The sequence below is a fragment of the Hesperophylax consimilis genome, chromosome 21 (assembly GCF_061612785.1).
Source record: "Hesperophylax consimilis isolate HC1 chromosome 21, BYU_Hcon_1.0, whole genome shotgun sequence".
In the NCBI taxonomy this organism is placed as follows: Eukaryota; Metazoa; Arthropoda; class Insecta; order Trichoptera; family Limnephilidae; genus Hesperophylax; species Hesperophylax consimilis.
The window spans coordinates 6,609,185-6,623,824 of record NC_142856.1 but is presented as its reverse complement, the minus strand read 5'-3'; the positions used below and the strand labels follow the sequence as shown (position 1 = coordinate 6,623,824).

Genomic DNA, 14,640 nt, shown 5'->3' with positions numbered 1-14,640 from the left:
AAGGGCACTGTCTACATGAGATTTCAAAAAACAACCTTTATACCATTTTCCCACCCCTTAAAACCAAATGTTGATACTTCTTGATGAAATTTTGCACACTTGTGGTTAAAAATAAGATGAAAATTACTATCTACACCTGATTTAGAAAACTCTGCGTAAAGTCCGGGCAACGTGGAGAATTCACCTTATAAACCATACAGCGGAAATTTGATTCTACAAATCAGTAAAAGACTAGAACGATGAGCTCTACCTTCATGAAATTTGCACAATTTTTCTGTCTTGGGTTTTTACTTCGTCACTTCCATGATGAAATATGAAAATTTCTTTTATTTTTGTGCTGCGCAACTATCCGACGATAAGACAAACGCATTATACAATACGAAACCTATATAACACAATAAATTGTTATTCAAGAACTTCCTTTCTCAAGTCAATTAATAATGCTATTATTCTGCTTATAAGCGTGGGATTCTTTTCTTATCATAATTTATGACAATGGAATATTTTCACAAACCATGAATACCGTTAAAATGTGTGAAGATTTAAAAATTATTTTTCTAATTCTCAGTTTCAGTGCCGGCAACCCGAGCGTTTATTTAAGGTTGGTTCTGTACAGATGTTTTTTTTTTCATTACCCTCCTCACTAGACAAAGTCTGTTCTGAGGCTGGTAATTAACAATTTATATATAAACCAAATGTTTAGTAAAAAATAGTAAAATAAAAATAATAAGAAAAATAGTAGTAAAAAAATGAGTAATATAAAAATAGAAAAATAAGTGTGGTACTATATGTGTTGAAAAATTATGTATAAAAATATGAAATGAGTATTTCGTATTATAATTAATTGTAAATTTTTGTAATTTTGTTAGAATTTGTGTGCAGTATGGTTTGTAAAATGCATTAGATGTTTAGAATATTTCTAATTCTGATTGGATGCTTAGATGTTTAGAATTTAATGCATTAGATGCATTTAATGCATTAGATGTTTAGAATATTTCTAATTCTGATTCTGATAATTGTACTAAGAATGTGTGATTTTAATATCCACAATAATCCATCCGAAACGAAATAAAAATATCTTCAATGTGGTATTATTTTCGATAATAAAAAAGTAAAAATATCTTATGAATTAAATACAATTTTTAACAACAACAAACATCTGCATTTTCTATACAATAATAATGCTCTAGTCTTCACCGAGCTTGACTCCAGGTTTTCAAAATTAATGCAATATTTTGAATAAACAATTGATCCTGCAATTAAATGGCGCTTCAGTGACACTACGAGACAGAACAACCTTAAGAGGAAGCTACAAGCCAAAAATGTGTATATTCTTGGTATACCTTATATTGTAGGTAATAGGCATTAAAATCGCTTGACAAATTGAGTCTAGAAACGTTCGATTTCAAGCACAAAAGTGTTTTTTTATTTATTTTTTAAATAATTTTATAAGAAAGCAAAAAAGTTAATTAAGTGAAACTGTCACGGATAATCTTAGCTAAAATACTGTATTTTTTTAAAGTTATTCCTTTACGCGTTCATACATTTCTATTGAATTTTTATTTTTTTATTAGTTTACATTTATATTTTTTACTGAGTAATTTATTTTTTTATTTGTATTCTACTCAAACGAAACGATAGGAAAACCTTCAATTTATCTAAAACTAATTTTTTGGTATTCATAATGTACGCCAATTCGTTATAAAGATTAATCAAAGTAGTGATTTAGCACTAAGATTCGCCTTAAAAATTAAGCGTTAATTATTAATGAAGGTCCGTTTTCTCTAAATATCATAAAACAATGTCACTATGCGCGTCTGTTTGTGTCGCTTGGTTCTTCTAAACTACGCAACGGATTTTGATAGAGTTTTCACTATCATTTTAAGAATTTCTTCCGCAAGGTTTATATATATAACACATATATATTATATTTAAAGAAAGTAGAGAAAAGACGATGTTTTGTAATCAAGTCGTAAAAATATTTTTGGGCGCTTACATTGCTAACGCTGGCTAAACCTTATGAGATACATCAAAATGATCTACTACGGAATTGTATATCTTAAAATGACCTATAGAAAAGTCTGAAACGGTATATGTCTATCTCTTAAGGATAACCCCTAGCGACGCCGGGTTCACGTCCGCTAGCATAAATAAGATATAATGATGTATCGAAAGTTGTAAAGTGGAGTTTGATAAGTGTATCATAAGAAGGAACTTAATCACTTGTATCTTTATAAAAGTATACTACGAAATAGGATGGCGGAATAATAGTCAATAGTCTGTAAGCAACACGATTTATTATCTCATGTTATTATAGGTGATGATCAACTGTTCATACGTTTTCAGTAAACGTTAAACGCACGATCGTTATAGGTTACATATTACAAACTATCTGACGTGTTCCCGGGGTCGTTCGAAGACTTTTTTCTACTTTCTATAAATATAATATGCATGTATTATATTATATTATATATTTAAACCTTCCAAAAGAAATTTTCTAAATGATAGTGAAAACCCCATTAAAATCCGTTGTAGATTAGAAGAACTAAGTGCACAAGCAAACCGAAGTGGATAGCGTTATACTACTCGTATTTAGAGACAAACATGGTTTACAAATTACCAGATTCCGACGGAATGCCTCAAAATAACGCGTCTGTGTTTATCTGTTATAAAAATAATGTAATACATGGTCAACTTTATATAGCACCATTTTTAGTGACTATCACCACAACATTTGGCCATAAAATACTGAACGAAACAAAAACGAGACAGGTGGAACCTGTTTTTCGATATCACGCATACGAGATTGTGCAACGTTTTGTTTACCTGTTGGGTTAACGGGAAAAGGTATTCAATTTCAGAAGTTCCTGCCACAAAAAACACCTTTTATGTCAATATTACAACGTTACTGTAACGTAGAAATCTGTTTGAAGCGTCGAAACAAGTCTGTAGGCATTATACACAATGTTTATTACTTTTTGTGTGTGACACCTCAGAAGAGCTCACCTGCGTATGAACAGTGAAAATACAGCAGAACTATGTCACCACCAGGTTAAGGTAAGGTATGGGCTGTAGGTAGGGATTTATTAACGGGGGTCTTGAAGAGGTCCGGATCATGTGAAGGATGAAATACAGATGCCGGTATACCAATTGTAGCCATTTCATTCACCCGCATCTCATTACGGTGCAGAGATATTGAATGAAGTATTCCTCGGACATCACCAACTTCGTCTACAATTTAAACATCTCAACACTCATCAAAACACTCCTGGCACTAATAACAACAAACTTTTAAATTTTCACCGATGTCAGGCTGAATTTCATGTATTAAGATGTTCCCGAACGTTCCAGACTATTCCCGAACATTCCATAATGTTACGGGATGTTCTGGAAGGTTGCGGAATGCTCTCGAGCACTATCAAAAGTTCTGGACTGTCCTTATATCTTCAAAAGCACGACCTTCAGCCTTCAGGTAAAAACGGGAACCTTCTTCATGGATGGGGGATAGAGCGCTAACAGCTCATATAACTACCTTGATCGTACCGGGACTGGTTTCTGAGTTTATACTTGTATAGAAATAATGAACTGCTCTTCCTCAACCATCATTTGACAAATTATGGATATTATTCACCATTGTCCAGATGTGTAAACTGGTCAACTCAAGTCAAAACCTTAACTTTTTTGGGATAAGTCTGAATGATTTTTGCCAGTCGCTAAACAAGTGACGGAATATTATAAGTGTCCTGTGGTCCTGACCCACGGCGTATTCTTGACTTCATTCGACTTGTCACTTTATTTTCTTATATTATATCTGCCATATGTCTTTGCTATCATGTACCTTTGTCTACTCCTGTATTTTTCATTTTACTTTATTCGTGTTATTATTTTGTAATTTGGACGATGTCCGTTAATAAATAAATAATATATATTGATATTCCACGGTGTGCATAGACCATGTTAGGAGTGTAAGGAGAATATATGAAGCAAATGTGAATGGAAAAAAAGTCGGGGATGTCAGATGAAGACATGACACAATCAAGCGACTGAAATTTCACAATTTGAGAGTTTTTTTTCTGATTTATACAATACAATCACTATAATAGATTAGATATTCGAAAAATTGGAGTTTTTTATTGTTATCTAAGAATCTTTTTATCGTTTGACAGAGAAAGAATTTTCATAATAAAGTGTTGAAAGAAAGGTTGGTGATTTTTCGCAAGTAATGATGCGTAAAATGGGCTCAGTTTTTTTCCACAGCTATCTGCATCATAAATCTAGATTCTAGATCATTTACACAAGGGATGATAACCCGAAAATACACCATTCATACCAGTCTGAACGATTTAAGAACGGGCCATAAATCAATTTGGACAATATTATTTCATATAGACGCCAAAATGAGCGTTTTTAGAAGCAGTAGATAGTAGATATATTCGAATAAGATTGGCTTCAGTTTAGAAAAAAATATTATTATGTCTATAATGTTCCTGCCACTGAGAGCCACGTTCTCGTTGTAAATTATGAAAAATAGTGTGAAAGACATGGCACGATCAAGTGAATTAATCATTCGAATCAAGAATGTCAAGAGTCAGAATACTAGGCGAGTTTGTACGAGAATAACAGACAAGTATATATAAATGTGGATGAAGCAAGGAATGTGGCGGTCTATCCTCTCTTAATACCCCTGCGGTTAGTTAAAAAGAGCGAGAGGTTGCAGGGTCGAAAACATTTCTCACACAGATGCATTGCTTGCATAAAGCATGTTCCAAACGTAATTCGAATTCAGAAAAAAAAAATCTAGTGAAAATTAAAAAACGTTTAGTTTGCCGAATATTCAAATTCGATCAACGTATCGAGACAAAATGCTGTTTCTCAGTTACGTTTCGCAAGGACATCACTGTCGGAAGTGTATACATATTTTGACGGCTTCCGTGGTCGAGGGGTAAGGCTCTCGACTAGCAAGCCGAAGGTCGCGGGTTCGAATCCCGGCGTGCGCAAATAAAATTTGATTATTTGTGTTATTTCACAATTTTTTATCATTTAATATAATATATAGTATAATTGCGGCATGTTCCAGAGTTAAAGATACTCTCAGTATCGCCCTGGCGCAACACTAACATTGAAACGTCAGGAAATGGCTTTAGCCTAGTTTGGTGACAAGATACGAATAGCAACAACCTTCAGCGTCACAACATACCCCAATCGGTGTTACCATAGTCTCACTGGCTCCAGATGCTTGGGAACAGTTGGCACCTTTGTGTGATATTCACATAAAACATAAAATAAAAAAACATATGCACCAATACACACGATTCTGTGTTTGTGTTGTTTGGGTCAAATCTAAAATGAGCGACCTGTCTCTTCTTCCCGTGTTCAAATCCTCCAATTACGCTTATATTACAATATTATGTCATTTCCGATTTATTTATTCAAGCGGAATAAAGCAAACGGATGCAATTAAAATGAATACGCGGTGTTATTAGGGATTTCCGAGTTTGAACGAATCATTATTTTGAACGAATATTCGGAAAACGAGTTGAATCGAACTCATCTATTTAAGCTTACCGAATATTCGCAATCGAAAACGTTTCAAATTTTTTTATGTGAATACCTCGCAAGTACCTTGTGTTAAGGTACTAATATGTTGTGAGGGGTTCCATGATAACTCAAGACAGTGACAATTCAACACACTTTTAAAGAGTGATATAAAATCATTAGAAACCCACTTAATAAAGATTTTGTTTCATCACTTTCCATGACTTTATATAACTTTTTAAAGATGTGATGAATTATCATTGTGATGATTTATCCGGTCACCGTTGTGAGGCTGAAGGTAGAGTGGAGGGTGCGGAGATGGAAAGAGGAAGGTGGAGGAGCACCTGAATATTCAGATATGGTTACCAAAGCGTTTCAATTCTGAATGGTGGCCTTACACCACAACGATACAGCAAGTATTGAAATGTTGCTCAAAATAGCTTTGGCCGTATTCGATAACCAGATCTGAATATCCAGGTATTTCCCAACCTTCCTTTTTTCCCCTCCCCACTACCTTCAGCGTCACAATATACCCCAATAATTGTGGATGCCGTAGTTTCACTGGCCCCAGACGGTTGGGAGTAATTGGGACTCTTGTACGGTTTCCGTGCGAGAGAGATTTCATTTTTCAACGGAATATTGACGGGTAGGTAAATTGAACACATTAAAAAATGAATCGATTCATAGTGAACGAATACATATTTTTTATCATCAAATCATTTTGCAGTATTAAGTTTCATATCACTAAACACTCCATACAGAGCATTCTCAAATAGTCCATTTAAAATCCTGTAACCTTACGTAATAAACCAAAGTAGTTTAAAAGGACGGAAATACGGCCGTGGGGGCATTATTAGATTTGACAACATAATGGGAAAGACTTATGTTCGGTCGACCTTACCTGTGTAACGACGAAGTATCCATTCTTCTCTCTCCCAAAGGAATGTTAGGATATTGTAATCCTTTTAAATGGATACGACATTGTAATATTATAAAAATATATCTCTAAAAATACATACATTAGAAGATAGACGTAAAATAAACGATTTAACGTTCTTATTCAAAATACTTAACTCTAAATTCGACTGTTGTGAACTCCTGCAACTTATAAACATACATACACCCACAGTAACAACACGACAAAATACAATATTCTACAGCAGCACACATAAGCGTAACTACATTGCCCACTCTCCGATACAACGACTTCACACCATGGGAAATCATTACTTGGGTGATGTTGACATATTCAATACCAACTTGGTAAGTTTTGTGGATCATTTAAAACATTTATTTCAACAATACTCCTAAACACATCATGTAAACCAACAAATAGCTGTAATTTTCTGTTTTTGTTTCTTGTGTTTGTATGACTTGTTGCATAGCTTTTATCAAATGTAATTTTATTCTTATTTTTTATGTTTGAAAGTATTTGTCAAATTAAAATTATACTACCAACCATGTAAAAGCCCTCTGGGCGTTAAATAAATAAAAATAAAAATAAAAATTATGTTAATATTTAACTTGCAAGAGTCGCTGATGCGACAAATGCGACTACACTAATGCGAGGAACAGCCAGTTGTTCAATGATACTCCATATTCTTTGAGGAATTACGAGTGTCAGTGGCGTTGCTATAGCATTCACGTGGGGGGCAAGAAAGAAGGAGGTTTTTTTTGTAAAATTCATCCCAATAAATAATAGTTACAATGTTTGTAATTCATTCAAATGAATCAGTAGCGAAAAATTCATGAACAGTACTCGTTAGTAGATAAATCGAATCAAAATTCGATTACCAAAATGTTACGATTATGAAAATTGCTAGTTTATAATAAGATTTTGGTAGTTATCTAAGTACCTACCCATATATTATTGAATGATCGAATTTAAGGTGTGTTTAGGTAGATTATAGAAATATGTAATCGAACTTAATTGAAAAGAACGACTATTGTTTAGTAAGGTTAAATTTTCTTACTCCGCAGTAATTATAACACTTTCTTTCAACTTAATTACTACAAGAAACATGTATTTACGTCGGGAGAGATGCTTTAAAGTTCCATTTTAATTATCTATTTGAGGTTAACATTTGTTTTCAGGTATTGAATGCAAATCTTGGAAGCGGAAATAAACCAGCTTCCCGACATCCGCTCGAGCTGAAATTCGGTAAATAGACTCGTTGTCGAAGACAATGCATTCTATCAATATTATTTTAAAAATTTATCTGAATTTAGTCGAGATTACAGCAATTAATGTACTAAATAAATGTTGGTCCTACTCGATCGGCATTTGGCGAGGTTGTTAGCGCGGTTGACTTCAGTCCCTGGAAAGGAAGGTGCAATACTCAGCCAAACCTTTTTTTTTAATTTAAAAATATTTTTTAATTAAAAAAAAAACTTTGTTTTGATGGTTTATTTTTTTTTCAACCAAAGTTCAAACTTTCTCCTGTTAAAATATTCTGCAGCCATGTTAGATTTTGTTGGTAAGAAGTGACGTTTGCCGAAAGGTTCAGATTCAATCTACATACGCATAAATTAATTAAATAACCCAAAATTAGAAAATATTTTGTTCGTGTTTTTCTATTTCCTCGGCGTAAATAGTTGTTTCTTGTACTAATTAAGCTGAAACCAAGTGCTATTTCAATAATTTGGGCATATTTAGCAGAAAGCGGAGAAAGAAAAACTAGACGATATATGACTAACAACTTTTAAAATGATAGAAAAATTATTCATTATTTATTACTCTCCGTTTCAGTTGAATAATGAACTGGAGAAGCTAAGACAGTATTCTTAGCGAAGTTTCCATTCCATTTTCCATTCGCTTGATGTTTATATAACAAGTTGTCGAGTCACCCTGCACCCTTGTTGGAAAATCCTATGGATGGAAACCAACTTCGTGATGATAATCGATATTTGCTTCAAAAGCGATTCGTCTAGGTTTTTCCGCCACTATTCGGGTAGGTGCTTACTTTTCTTGTTAAAAACAGGCAACATTCTAAGCAGAAAGTCGTTCCATTTTTAAAATGACATCTTAAAATAGTGATGGAATAATAGATGTTTTTTTAGAGACTTTATTAATCGACGTAAAAGAAACGAATTAATGTGAACTTTGGCAATCATAAGCGATTTTTGGTGTTATTTAAGAAAGTCAACGGATATGGCAAGGCGCATTTGAAGAGGAAAATGCATATTTCAAGTGTGGGTGACCGAAATGAGAATGGAAAAATAACTCAAGGCAGATCAATAATCGAAACGTCAAAAATGTGTGAAGCGGAGGGCAAAAAGTGTCGTAATATCCTATAAACTGCGTTCACCGAGAATGTGGAGGTACTATTAGGCGTCCTGCCATGGCGTAAAAGTGCTCAAAATACCTTAAAAATGCTTAATTTTCATTGTACAAACCTGAGCACACCATTGTCGTGAAAATCAGACTACTTCGGTTTCATAGAAGGTCGTAAAACTCCGCTTTTTCAATTTATAACTCTATTGTTCCCGGTTCTGGAATGAATGCGACACAAAACAACCACACAAACGAGTAAGTACCTATAATATACACACGACTTAAAACGCCGGCAACACGGTTTATTATCAACTCCAAACCTTCTTTCACGATTTGTTATCACAATATATTGTTGAATTCACGATTTGGAAGCCGGTATTGATCCTTTACGAAACGATGCACACAACAACTGTCAAAGCTTCGAGCAAAACAATCGATTTTTTTCTGACGTGAATGCGCCAGTCTCGGCGGACGTTTTGAATAAACTGAAGTTGGAAGCGGCGAAGCGTGCAGCGAGGGGGGTTCTCCCGTCCTGCCGCTCAGCCCGCCTGGCGGACGAATACTTAACTAAAACATTGATGTACAGAGACATCTGGCGGCGTGTTATTTTGCCACGGGTGTGAGTCTCGACTAAATGGATTTTGCGAATGTTTTGAGCGGGATATAAAGCAACAATATTGTTGATAACGGTAAAAATAACTAACACGATCACTGACTATCATTGATTGCGCCACAAAATGCGGTATATTATAGTAAATAAATCATCACATACGAGGACATCATCACATACTTTAACTTCTCAAAGATTTGGTTTTTAGGTAGGTGTACACGGTACACCTTTCAATTTACAATCATTTTTCTTATTTCTATAATAATTATCTAGAATAATATATTTTATAACGTTCATAGTTCATAAGTACATAATAGAGGTGAAGCGTATATACTAGAAAAGATATGTCAAAGTTTTTTTTTTTTATTCATAAAATATATTATTTTGGATACAGGTTTTTTACATGCTTTTCGACTAACACACTAGACACATGTCCGTATTTTGGTACTTAGTATTTGCTTACTCAATACTCAGATGCGCAATACTCGCTGTATTTTTGATAGGTATTGTTGATCGGTATTTTGTTTATGAATTTTTCGACAAGGAATCCCGTAGCTACCCCCCCCCCCCCCATAATTTGTGGGGAATTATGTTTTACAGTAGAGGTGAGGCGTATTTATCGTACCCAGTAAAAGTACCGGGTATTTCCATGCGATACTTTGTACTTGTGACAGATCTCTAAAATACCTGGTTCCAAAATACTCATGAGTATTTTATACCGGGACTAAATATTTTCAATAGGTATTTTTGATAAGTATTTTTAATAGGTATTTTTGATGGGTATTTTGGATAGGTATTTTTAGTAGGTATTTCTGATAGGTATTTTTGATGGGTATTTTTAGTAGGTATTTCTGATAGGTATTTTCGATGGGTATTTTTAGTACGTATTTATGATAGGTATTTTCTTGACGGGTAGTATTTAGTATTTGATACACCCCCCCACGGATTTCGAATAATAAAACGGGGAATCAAACACCCGTAGAATATTTGTGAGGAAAATGTGGGCAGAATTTATGCGAGTTCAATAGAATTACTCATTCTGAAACAATACTGAGTATTTTGTCACCGGTATTTTTTTGTACCTGTACTCATATTGTACCCAGTAACGAAGAGTACTCATGGGACCCACCTCTAGTCAACACTGTTTTCATAATTTAGGTCATCAAAAAAAGCGTCAGCCTCTTCGCATCGCCCCGTTTGGACGCGGGACGACACGAGCGGATTGGAATCAGAAATTCATATCCTAAACTCATCATTCGCTTTCAATTGGTCAATTAAGACCCTATTGATGACAACCTGAAAATCACTTGCCGATGTTAATATTGGCAGGTGGGGACTCTTCGTATACGAAACGCGGGCGGAGCTAGCGTAATCTTGTGGCAGCGCAACATACTAAAATTAAAATTTTCGTCAAAACTTTATAGGTACCATAGTTTTAAAGATATTTTATGTAAAATTATATTATTGTATTAATGCAATTAATTTATTTTGGAAACAATTTTAAATACTTCTACTTTTTATACATTGACGATTTTTTTTGAAATATTAAAAATACTTACGTTAATTTTTAGGAAATAATATTTGAGTTATTTTTATTATTTTAGTATAAAACTATTTTTTTACACGATTTAAATCTACTATAAGTGAGACCAAATATTATCCCTCTGATATTATCATAACGCTATTATATATTTTTTTGTTTTTTTTTAAAAAAAACGCATTGATTTATTTACTATCTCTAAATAGTATAAAATAAAGTCGCTATTTGCGACTGTCTGCGTGTGCGCTTAGTTCTTCTAAACTAAGCAACGAATTTTTATTGGATTTTCACTATCATTTAGAAAAAAATTTCCGGATGGTTTATATTCTCTATGAGAAAACATAATTATTTCCCGAATAAGTCAATTGAAAATCAACTTTTATAATTTTTTATAAATTTTCCATAAAAACAATTGATGAAAAACTGAAAACTGTTTTAGAAACTTAATAAAATTATCTTTCCGGTGTATGAATTTAAATTTTCAAATAAAGATTACTATTTCTAAATAATTACATTTTAATATCAACCATGAAAAATGTTGTCAAGAACGCCAACCACGTTTTTACTTAATTTTTTACTCCAATCGTGGAAAAATTGAGAAATTCGTTTTGTTTGGGGAATTTGTAAGAAAACTGTAACTTCACTTTTATCTCGTTCATTTAATAAATATCTTTTTAAAGTTAAATCGATTGTTAAGATGGAGCGAAATACGCATTATTAAATAATTGAGGCAAATCAGAGAGAATTATTATTTTTCTTTCTAACGTCAAAAAAATTACGTAAATAGAAAAAAATATTAAAATATATTTTTTAAATCGGTCATATACGACCCTAAAATCGGTCATATACGACCCTAAAATCGGTCATTTACGACCCTAAAATCAGTCATATACGACCCTAAAATCGGTCATATACGACCCTAAAATCGGTCATATACGACCCTAAAATCGGTCATATACGACCCTAAAATCGGTCATATACGACCCTAAAATGCTGGAGGGGTTAATCCCAGCTAGTGCAGCTGACCGGCAATCAGAAGGTTGCGGGTTCAATTCCCGTCGGCGGCATTTATTTTTTTCAATTTATATGGGTATTTCAGGCGACTATTTATTGCTTATAATAATTTGTTATCCTTTGTGCTATTCATTAACACACTGTCTTATAAACTTTATGGTCTATGCTCGTAAAACAATAATAAAAATGACATTAAATGTAACGTTATTTACGGCCTAGACATTCTACACAATCTTGTTTACAATAGCAAAACAGTTCTACAATATTCTGCAGTTAATTAAAATGAAATTATTTTATTTTTATACCTTGCATTTTTCCACGTTTGAAATAGTCTGCAAAAATGAAAACCATTTTTGATAGTAAATTTAACATGTTCTCGAGGTTCTTATTGGAAATTGCCGTCGCCAGAAAAAAATAACAATAACGATATCTCCTTGAACTTCGAAATCGAATCCCAAGTTGTATAGATTCTTTAGAGACTACCAACAATTGTCTACACCGACATACTCGTACTAAGGCTGGGTTTATCGGTTGATTTGAATCTCGGCTTGGTTGGAATGTGGAGCTTAGCGCGGTTTGGAACATTTTTATTCTTTTTATTTTATTATTTAAAAATACATTTTTTTACTATTAAGTCCCGTTAAACTGATTGATATCGGTTTGTCAACGGGTTCTTTTAACAGATACTTTTTAAATACATATACAATTTTAACAAGTACATAAAAGATACAAATAATTACATTAGTACAAAAAAATTCTTTCACATAACCATTTTTTTAACATACATTTCCTTCTGTGAGTCAATTCACAGCTTTTTAATGAGTTTGGTAACATGTTGTAAATTATTGGAACGAGGTATTCTAGAGTTCTTTGACCGTATTTATTCAGGTATCTGGGAACTACAAGTCCATCGTTTGCAATTAGTCTTGTATTATGAACATGTGTCACTATTTTATTATGTTCAGATTGAGATGTATGCTGACTCGCAATTTTAAGCCACAATAAAGCACGAACAGATAATAAATTTACAGAATTGTATAGTAATGACTTTGGTACGTCATTTCTTTGTTCGTATTTAGTTTTTTTAAATAATAATTTTACCAAAGAATATTGTACATTTTGGACTGAAAGAAGATTTGTTTTTGTTGAATGTCCCCATGAAGTTATTCCATATCTTATTAGGGATTCCGCCAATGACAGGTATACTATTCTAAGGGTATTTGGTGGAACAAAAAACTTCAATCTATAAAATTTGCTCACTATAGCTCTAAGCCGTGTGCAGACTTTTTGTATATGTATATCCCATTTAAAATTACAATCCAAAGCGTAAGCAATGGAAACATTGTACCAGCGGGTTTGCATCTTCGGCGTAAATTCTTTGATATCCGATATTTATTTTTTCTTTTTGTATTATAGTTCTTCGGATGTCCTTGTCTACCTCTACAATGAAGTTTACCGTGTCGTTGTATTTATTTTTAACAACCTTTTTCACATTTATTAGTGATTTGATATCTGTAGTATGTGTAAAAACTTTAAGATATTCGTTTTGTTCAAATAGGTCATCAGTAAAATCTTCAGTGTTGTAGTCATTGAAGATGCCTTTGAATATAAGTGTAGGTTTTTTTTTCATAAGTTCTTTTGCTTCTACATCCTGTAATTCTTTGGAGATTTCATTTTGAAGCATCAGTGCGCTTGTTTGAAGCATTTTATGATTAATCTATTTTGAGATTTTTTTTTAATGCTGTCAATATTAATCCTTAATTTTCCGTTTTTATTTTTTTCTTGGATTCGTTTTTGGAGTTTTTCATTTGTTTCTTTATTATTTTGATTCGGGGTAATCATTAAGGAAAATTCGTTTTTTCGGTTTAAGTATCGTTTTCTATCTACTGATTGGTCATACGACTCAAGTTTGACATTGGTTTCAGTCATTTCAATGGCGATGTGACCCATCAGTGCCAATATTGTATTAACTTTTAAAGTAATTAAGTTTTGTTTATACTTGGTAAATTTTTTTGTTGGATCTTGTACTGCCTCCAACAGGTCTTGAATTGCCGTCTTGCATGATTCCATAAATTGGTGGTTATTTGTGTGCGTCATGTTTACCCTAATTTACACTGTGTTGTTTATTTCGTTTAGTTGTGTGTTATTGTCACAATCACTGGTTGAGCTCTAATGGACTCCAATAGAACACAGTTAAATTTACAAAATGCACCGTGATAAAGCTCTTGAATGACAGTATATTTAGCCACCTTTTTAAGAAAAACTTTTTTTTTATCAGTAAGTTCACTCACTTGAATATAAATCTTCAGATTATTCACTGTTTTTAAGCGGTTTTAGTGAGAGAACATAATCCGTATATAGGTCGGAAGCCTAGATATCAGCAATATTACTTATATTGTCTATGATTTTACTAGAGGAAAGTGCTTGATTTTCTATGTTGCGTGAGTGGTATATCTATGCTCCTACGTCATAGCGAGATCGCGAGCTTTCAAACTGTCAATTGTTTTACGAGGGGCTAATTTACGAGTTGATTTTTTTTATAAAGTTTCCCACTTCAGGTTCAGCATGGATGCGCGAGACTACTAATTTTAAATAGTATTTGTTTTGCTGTAGTCAATGCACTATTCGTTAAATTATGGCAAACAAACTGCTGGAAACACTGTCCTG

At 33.2% G+C, this 14,640-nt stretch overlaps 1 protein-coding gene across 3 annotated transcripts in view; it reads right to left on the bottom strand.

Annotated features, from left to right (window-relative positions):
* The window catches only part of LOC149413555 (protein Fe65 homolog), a 209,056-nt gene extending 199,786 nt beyond the window's left edge, over positions 1-9,270 (bottom strand). For all 3 annotated transcript variants that reach the window (XM_089644772.1, XM_089644771.1, XM_089644773.1), the window contains exon 1: positions 8,932-9,270. The gene's annotated coding sequence lies outside the window, so the exon portion shown is untranslated. The remainder of the gene's footprint in view (positions 1-8,931) is intronic.
* Positions 9,271-14,640: the final 5,370 nt, after the last annotated feature.